General features: G+C 44.2%; 1 non-coding gene across 1 annotated transcript; it reads right to left on the bottom strand.

Annotated features, from left to right (window-relative positions):
* Nucleotides 1-8,760: 8,760 nt before the first annotated feature.
* LOC121448943 lies at nt 8,761-8,902 on the bottom strand. Its single transcript, XR_005974413.1, has one exon. It is a non-coding gene; the product is annotated as a small nucleolar RNA SNORA67 (small nucleolar RNA).
* Between the last annotated feature and the right edge of the window lie 507 nt (nt 8,903-9,409).

Raw genomic sequence — 9,409 nt, 5'->3', positions numbered from 1 at the left:
ATGAAAATGCCAATTCCACGGGTCACTGTTTTTGCAGCCGCCAGATGTGGATGAAAGAGGAAGGGTGTTTTATTGTGTTTTTTCAAGAAACAGAGAAGGGTCTGTCCCGAAATGGGCCTGCTTCCCTTCCACACAAGTGGCCACCATGTGGCCTGAGGACAGCGAGCTAATTTGCAAGATTAAGCCTTTCTAAATATTTGGAATTGGTCTCTTCTGTCTTCAGCTAATAAAACAGATTTTTGCTCCAAAATGGATTTAGGAAGCAGGCACAAGAGCTTCTAAGGGCTTGTTGGCAAGTTACCTGTTAACAAGGTCCATCTGTCAAATGGATGTCCGCAGGGCAGGCGTTATTCAGATCATCTCATGCTCGACCTCCCAAAATGTCTGTCGTCCGTCCGAGGTTCTGCCTCAGGAAGATGGTGCCCATGCTGGCCTGTGCTGGAATACTCAGGACATAGCTGACTCTGCTCCAAAACCATGAGCTAGAAGTGTGTAAAGAGTAACAACAGTCTAAAAGCAAAATCACGCGCAAAAGGAAATCCCTATTAGCTGCAAATACCTATTCAATCCAGCGATTCACCCTTCAACTTAGCGCGGCATTTCTGTCACGTGCCAAAAACTCCGTTGGGCTCCGGGGGAGATAGATGAAGCAAGACACAGTCTCTGCTGTGAAGAAGTCGGTGATTTATTTGTGGAGGCAGACCTCTAAACATCTGTAAAAAAATGTCACACGATAGAAGCCGCAAAGGAGCTTTGAAGAAAGAAGCCAGGCTCTGTTTGGGGGAAGCACGGAAAACCTTCTAGTGGCAGCAGCCTGAGCTCCAAAGAGCGAGAGCAGGAAGTTTCCAGGGCGCTTGCTTGCTTGCGCGTGCATGTACACTCAGGGGTGAAGTAAGGCGCTTTTGAAGAGGATGCGCTGTTGAGAGAACCCAAATTGTCCACATGACTAGGTGGTGAAGCTGCAGAATAGGGTGAGGCGCCACAAGAAAGTACGCTAGACTAAGAAAGGCCTGTTCGTAGTTCTAATGCATTGAATTCGCTTCTGTGAGGAGTGCAGGGGACAGAGCAGCGCAGCGTCATAGTCAGGCCATGGTGCAGAAAGCTTTGAGTGGGGCAAGACTCAACTCAGTGCCGCCTGCTTGCATAGACAACCAAGAGGAGCGAGCTCTGCTGTGGTGAACGGATTCACGCTCTGTCCGACACGTCTACCTGCAACCCTTCTCCACCAGCCTCTGTCCCTGGAGGAGGATACCTGGGGCTTCCTCTCTGGCTGGATAAAGTTGGGCTCTACTAAAGGAAGACTAGGCAGGGGATAAAGAGGAGAGGGAGACGTGATGAGTATTTGCTCTCCTGAGTTCCTCCCTGTGGGCTTAGTTGGGTTCATTTTGCTCTTCGATGGAGTCCGTCTTCTCCAGGTGGGCCTCTCTGTTAGACTCTCTCCATCTGAATTCCAGCAAGCCCTCCTGTCCCTGCTCCCTCAGGCACAGGATAGTAAGAACTTTGACAGTTCTTGGACACTGTTATTTCTCACACGCTTCTAGGGACTGGCCATGTCTTCATGAATCAGCTTTTTTATTCAGTTCTCCTGGCGTCAGTCAAACACAAGTGAGCCACCATTCTGTGGTTTCCTGGCTGATACTGCACAAGCAGGCACAGAGGTCAAGTGTACCTACCAGCTGCTCGGTCTTGGGCAAGAAGAAAGGAATGAAGAAGGCCATAGGGAAACAACAGCACTTGAGACCTGTATTCAAAGAGGTGACCCAGTTCCTCAGGACCAAGAATGTCCAAGATACTGGTGTAGTATACATATCCAAAGGTTAACAATAAAGGCTAAGATGCCTTTCTCTGTGCTTTGGGGTGATATTAGAACCCTTAGGAAGGGGGCTCAATAGCATTTGGGTCAATGGCCATTTGTGCCTGGAGGAGAGATTGAGCCTCTGTTCCTTCTCTTTCCTTTGGCTTGCCAGTAACCGCTCGGCAAGCAGCTTTTTCTGGACAGACTTCTGCTATGATGTGCTGTCTTGTCACAAGCCCCCAAACAGTGAGCCAACTGCCAATGGACCCACACCTCCATAACCAGAAATCCAAACAAAGATTTCCTCTTTTGGGGGCTTATTGTCTCAGGTATTTTGTTGCAGAGGCAGAAAACTGACCGACATAGATATCCTGCACTGACGTAGCAGAATGACTGATGGGTAGGAATGACTGATGGGTGGGTGAGTGACGTCACCGTCACCGTGTGCATCCTGGGAGCAGCAGCTGAGGGGAGGGAAGGTGGCCGGCGATAGGCAAGGGGAAGCAGGAGAGAGGAGCATGAAGATGAACTCAGGTTGAGTCGTGAGAGCTTTGATACCCGCTTATGGATCTCTGTTGAACTCTATATATCAGGGGCAAAGACAATGCCAGTACCGGAGAGGTGATGGCGACAGAGGCTGCGAGGATCTGAAGGCGTTCACCTTGGAGGAAAGACTGGGAAGTGCACTCATTGGCTTCAAAGACGTGAAGGATCTGGACAGCAGTATGGCAATATGCATTGTGAGCTCATGGGTTCTGGCTCAGAAATTCTGTCTAGGAATTTAGTTCAAGGAAATAATCCAAAATGAGGACAAAACCTTCTGGACCAAAACATTCATTATTGTGTTACTTAGAATAACCCTGAGTTAGAAAGGAGCTAACTGCCCAGCACCAGGACAGTGGTGAAAGAAATTATAACAGGTCTTTACTGCAGAACATTCTGTGGTTACTAAAGTATAAAAACTTTAAGGGTGTGAGAACATACTTATAATATCATGACCAGTGGAAAAGTAGGGTATAAAATACCTTGTACAGAAATGATCTCAATGACATAAAATAATACGAACTAAACATAAATGTTCGAGTCTCACATGCTTATTGCTCCTGACATGTTTCTAGGTGACCTTGAAATGGGCAGGCTGTTATAGAGGTCACTGGCACAGAATTGGGAGCTGGCAGTATCAACGCATACTCTAAGGACCAGCCCTACGGATGAAAGATGATGCTCTGGATGCCGACCACACAAGTGCCTGTGTTTGCTGCTTGGAGTCATTACTAGACACTATTGAGTGCACGCCATGTACAAGATACGTTCCCCTGTAGTTTATATTCCTTAATTCTTTAACCCATTTAGCGGATTTTAGTGTTAATTGAGTTTATAAGAGAAGGAAGCGACAGGTCTGAGAGCTACAGAGCAGTTGTCCAAGATCACACTGCAGATGGGTTCCAGGGTTGGGGCTGAGACTCAGGTATGAGTTTCAAAACCGATTGCATGCTTGCAGCTTGTTGCTGCTGTGTTGCTGTATCCAGACTCTAGCTACATAGAACCACCTGGAAGTGTCTCCAGAATAGAGAGCCCCATGGCCAAAATGGCATGCCTTCTTTCGCTGTCTTACTGACTGCATGGTGAGGCAACTGGAATGGTATGAATCCCGTGCTTAGAAGAGGCCATCATAGCAAATGCAGTGAAGTCTTTAGTAAGCTTGAGTGATAAGTATTTGCAAAGCCTTATGCCATGTGAAAAAAAAATATGAGTTTGTTACATCCATTAACAAATTTAATTCCTCATTTGTTTGCTTTGATTTTGAAAACAGGATCTTCCTATGTAGTATAGGCTAGCCTTGAACTCATGATCCTCCTGGCTTTAGCTCCTGAGTGCTGAGATTCCAAGTATGTACCACCAGACCCAGCTTTAGCTAATATAATTCCTTTAACATGCTGCAAGCCTAATAACATTATAATCCTCAGTTTTCACATTGGAAAATAGTGAATTTAAATAAATATTTTTCTGAAGTAAACTAAACAAGGTATACATCACCATACCATTTCTTACTGCTATGAAACATAGCCTCTGTATATATGTATAATAAAATGAAAACAAAACAAAAACAAATCTAAAAGTCGTCTCTATAGCAGCACCATAAATCTCAGGGAGATAACTATTTTGCTTTACTGAAACACCTGGTAAACAGTTTGTGAATACAAGAGCTTGTGAGAACGTTGGAAATAAAAGAATAGTCATGATTCCTCCAGGCAGAAGTGAGAAGAATGTGCTTTTTGTCCTAGAAGAGGAGAAGGGTCAGCACAGAGTGAGTAATGGGTAGAAAAAACCAGAAATGCTAGTCTAGGACACTGTCATGGGTTGAGAGAGTCCAAGGGGGATCAGTGAGGGTTGGGTCTGGCCCGACAGGTCAGTACATTCCTGAGAAGGGGGTGTGGATTGAGGAAAGAAATAGATGAGGAGCAGAAGATAAGAGTTAGGAGGGCATCCAGTGAGTACTGTGATTAGCCCCAAGTTTATTACTCAAAGTCTTATACACCCCAAACAAAAAGGTAGGGCCCAAGACTTCCCTGATATAAAGAACAAGCAAGTATGATTACCTTCTTTCATTTCAAAACAACTGATAATCAAGTTCTAAGTCAAAACATCCTGTTGACTGGCCTTTGAGGAGTAGGGCATCCGGTAGCCACACTTGAGGTCAAACATCTTGTTGTTTAACCTTGAAGGAGCAAGAATAGGTCTGAACTCTCTGACCTTTATTCAAGATGGAAGGGATCTGCTCCTGTGGGCCTCCACAGGGAGTGGGTCACACCTTCAATTAGCAGCTACTCGTGTTTAAGATAGGAATCTCTCCCTCTGTAATGTCAGTAAGTACTAATGTGGCCTATACACGATTAATTGCATTGCCTCTAGTTGCTATGGAATAATCCTTTTGTTCACTTTGAAGATGGGTCATACTCACTGGTTAATAAAAGCTGACTGGCCTATCACTGGGCAGGAAGAGACTGGGCAGGAGAGCCAGTAGGAGGACACAGGGAAAAGTGGGGAGTCATGAGATACTCAGAGAGAAACAAAATGAACTTGGCATGCTGAAAGAAAGTACTTCCACATGGCAGATGGTAGATAAGAATTACGGGTTAATTTAAAAAGCAAGAGATAGCTGTTAATAAGGCTGAGCTATCAGCCAAACATTTATAATTAACATTAATCTCTATGTGGTTATTTGGGGACTGGTTGGCAGAAATAGAAAAGTCTGCCTACAACTGGTGTTACTATTGCTTGAAACTGTTGAAGACTTGAAGGGGTTGGGACTCTAGCTCAGTGGCACAGCACATAGAGCCCATGTCTAGCATACACATGGCTCTGGGTTTGATTCCTACCAGTGAAAGGAACCCAAGTTCTGAATTTCATGTCTGGGTCAACGCCATACTAAATAGAATTAGTAGTTTTAGAATACATGTTGAGAATCACATGCGTCTGAGACAGAAGTGCCCTCCCTCTGAGTTTGCAGAAGTGACATCACACTTTCACAATCTGGGATTATGGACTCTATCTCAATCTTTCCAGGAATAAAAGCCCCATGGTCCATAACAGCACAGTTAACCGTTTCATCTCGTCTTTCCCATACCCTTGAATCTCTCACTCTGTCCACTCCCTTTCAAAAGAAGTGGTTCAGAGAAGAAACAGACTCAAGTCCATGGCAGTGATGGGCAGAGCTAAGCTTCCAAGCCAAGGCCATGATCCTCTCGGTACTGCCTGCTGCCTTCTCTTCCCTGGTCTCTCTTCTCTGTTGGACCTTTTATTGGATGCCCTCACTTCAGCAGTGCAGACTCTGTTTTGCTAGGGGTTGGCATAGCTTACGTTTTTGTTCCCTGGTCAGCTTTGGCAATAAGTCAATAGCTTAGGTGAACTTACCTGCTTGGTTATACAAAAGAAAAAGGCCACTGCCTAGAGTTTGGTAAAGATACTTCTCTCTCTCCTTTATTAAAATGAGCCCCACCCTTGCTTGTTTTCCTCTATAGTAAAGATTTTTGAAGCAACACTTTTCTAGTCTTAAAAAAATATAAAAATCCCATTTTGTTTTCACTTTGCAAATCATTAGCAAGGTATGGGGGCCTTGAAGAGGGATTGTGCTGAGCTTGAAAGTGGATCTTTTTTTTTTTTAATTTAAAAATTCCATGTGTTGATTGACTAACATCGAGGAAATACAGAAAGAAATTAAGGCACCCAGTCTTCAGGAATTTTAGCACCACTGAAAACATCTTTCTTTGATGATTACGGTCTTGCATTGCTTAACACTCAGTGAGAGCCCATTCCTTCACTGACCATTTGCTGCTTTTTCATGACCATTTTCTCTTCATTTCACCCGCCTCCTTTCTTTAATAGCATTCTTTTTTAGGTGGAAAGAGAGCTCTCTTACAAACTGTGAAAAATGCGACAATCCAAGGAGCTTTGGCTTCTTCACGTAAAGTGTGTGTGTGTGTGTGTGTGTGTGTGTGTGTGTATGTGTGTGGGAAGAACACAGTGAGTAGTCACTGTGGAGAACAGGGCATGCACACCGGTTATAGTGGTCAATCTCAGCTGTCAGCTGTTAGAATTTACAAACATCTTACAGACAAGCCTGTGGGTGTGACCGTGAGAGGCTTAACCCCCACTGTAAATGTGGGCAACACCATTCTTTGGGCTGGGGCTCTGGCTGAATAAAAAGGAGAAAGCCAGTGGAGTGTGAGCATCCATCTCATGGCCGCCTGATTTTGGAGCTGAGGGGACTAGTTTGCTCACACTCCCACCGCCCTGATTTCCCACCATGGTTTGCTCACCCTCCTCCCCCTACCCCCTGTCACTATGCTCTCCCACCGTGGTGGGCTGTACCTTCTAAACTGTGAGCCTGATTAAGACCTTGCCTCTTCAAGCTGCCCCGTCGGGCAAGCAAAGTGGCTGATGTGGGTGTTCAGGAAGAAAGGCTCAAATTTGCTGCAAATGATTCGTAAAACAAAAATCAACTGGTTTCTAAACTACAGCTGAATTGTAGGGTTTTCTATAGCCACTTGGCTTCCAGGCATTACGATCTTCTCTGCTGGGCAGCAGCAGAAGAGAGATGGACATAACACTTTCTACTGCTGTGAAGAGACTCCTTGCCCACTGCAATGCTTATAAAGGAAAAACGTTTAATTGGGTGGCTTACAGTTTCAGAGGCTTATTCCATTATCATCATGGTGGGACATGGAGGTGTGCAGACAGACATGGTGCTGGCTACATCTTGATCAGAAGGCAACAGGAAGTTGAGATACTGGGTGTGATTTAAGCATATATGAGATCTCAAAGCCCACCTCCACAGTGACACACTTCCTCCAGCACGGCCACACCCTCTCCAACAAGGCCACACCTCCAATAGGGCCTTTGGGGACCATTTTCTTTCAAACCACCATGCCCATGCACTTTGGACAAGCCTAACATGGAGGAAAGCATTTAGGAGAGGTGGCTAGATGCCCTGCTCTTGTCTTAGTTTGCACTGATATGTTTCATAGCCTCTGGAAAATTCTAACAGCACACCATTGGGAAAGTAAATGAGGCTATGTTTGAGGAAGGGTTTAAAGGATGCACAGGGGATGAGTAGAGACACAAACTACCACCTGCCTAAGCTATACCATTCTCTTTGTTTCTTGTTTTTTTGAGGCAGGATTTCTCTGTGTAACAGTCCTGGCTGTCCTGGAACTCTCTTTGTAGACAAGGCTGGCCTTGGACTCACTGAGATCTGCCTGCCTCTGCCTCCCAAGTGCATGCGCTACCACTACCCAGCTCTACTACTCTTGAGTATGTTTCTAGAAAACTGTAAGTCAGCGTACAAGAGATACTTGTACATTCATGTTATTGCAGCCATACTTACAATAGCCAAGTTAGAAGCAGCCCAATTGTTCAACACTTGGCTAAGTAGACTGTGGTTTGTACACAGTAGAGTTTTATTCAGCCATAAAAAGAATGAAATGACATCACTCTCGGGAAAATGACTGCCACTGGAGACCATCACAATAAGCAAAATAAGTGTGATTTTGGAAGTCGTATACTTTCTCTCATTAGTGGATCATAGATTTTATATAAATAAATAAAAGTCACACACACACACACATAATATATACACCTTTAGGTAGGAAGGCGACTAGCAGAGGTGGAGAAAAAGTGAGAGGAAGAGGAGGTGTGGTATTAAACGTGCTAGACTTCACTGACTTGAGGACTTACTTGCATGAGTGTGTCCTTATGAAGAAGGCCTTTACAATGTACAATGACTATACATCAAACTGGGGAGGAGGAGGGAAGATATTTCAGAAGGAGGAAACTGAAAAGGGAAGGGCCAAGGCACTTTTTTTTTTTTTTTTTTTTTTTTTTTTTTTTTTTTACACAGAGTGATACCAAACCACAGGAGGTTTCGTTCTGGTCCCATTTCATTATCAGTCACTTTGGGAGGAGAAAGGGGAATAGGTGTGCTTATGTCTGAGAGATGGCGTTTCACCAAGTTCTCTCTACTCCTGTTTTGGTATTTGGAAATCCACCTCCCAGCCCTTAAGTGTTGCTGCCCACCGAGGTAGACCACATCATAAAAAGGTGAAGCAGTGAGAAACCACACTGCTTCAGTCACTGTGACAGCCAGACTTTGCACACGCAGAGGAATTACAGATGTGCCTCTTAAAACCAAGAGAAGAACTTTTATGATCAGTGGAAGCTCTAGAATTTTCATTTTTTTTTTACCAATAGTATAACAAACACATGCAAACTAACTAGAAGAGAATTTTTGTTTGTTTTAGGAAAAACAACAACAACAACAACCCAGAAAGAACCCGTAGATGGAAGTTTCTGTCCTGCCAGGTCCCGCAGCTGTCCAGTCCCAAATAAACACATAGAGGCTTATATTAATTACAAACTGTTTAGTTTAATGCTCAGGCTTATTACTAACTAGCTCTTTTTTTTAAACATGAAAGCAGCCAAAGGGAGGCAAAGGCAAAAAGCATCACTTGTTCTCCAGAGACCTCACGCATGCCAGACTTGCTTCCAAATTGCTATGTTCCTGAAAGGGGCACTAGTCAGTCCCTTTGAGAGAGATTCACCTTGGTCTACTTACTAGCTCTTGCTACTTAAAGTAACCTATAATTCTTACCATGCTTAGCTTCCTCTGCATCTGGCTGGTGACTATGTCTCTGTCTTTCCTCTTCCCAGAATTATCCTAGTCTAATCACCCTGCCTATACTTCCTGCCAGCCTACTGGCCAATCAGTGTACAAGAGCATTTTCCCACAGCAGAAGCAAGAACATATTTGTGCTGCTAATTGTGAAATAAGTGCCCATTTTTCTCTGTGATAGTTTTTTTTCCTTTTCTTTTCTTTCTATTTTTTGTTGAGACAAGATCTCAGTTAAAATTTTCTTGTTTGACAGTTTTATACACTTTTAGAGCTAATTGTCATCATTTTCACCTCTATTTTTCCCTCTCGTTCCCTTCCCTCTCCCACTGAAACACTTCTTAGCAATCCCTCTCCTGCTTTGATGTCTTCTTTTTGTTTCTGACTCACTGGGTTTAGAGTTTCTTGCCTGAGTGAGGCTGGGAGACTATTTACTGGAACAAAGA

This window comes from Microtus oregoni, unplaced genomic scaffold, assembly GCF_018167655.1.
Source record: "Microtus oregoni isolate MIOR12 unplaced genomic scaffold, Mior012 000005F_ref0000423, whole genome shotgun sequence".
Taxonomy (NCBI): domain Eukaryota; kingdom Metazoa; phylum Chordata; class Mammalia; order Rodentia; family Cricetidae; genus Microtus; species Microtus oregoni.
The sequence above is the reverse complement of the archived record's forward strand: the minus strand, read 5'-3'. Positions and strand labels throughout refer to the sequence as shown.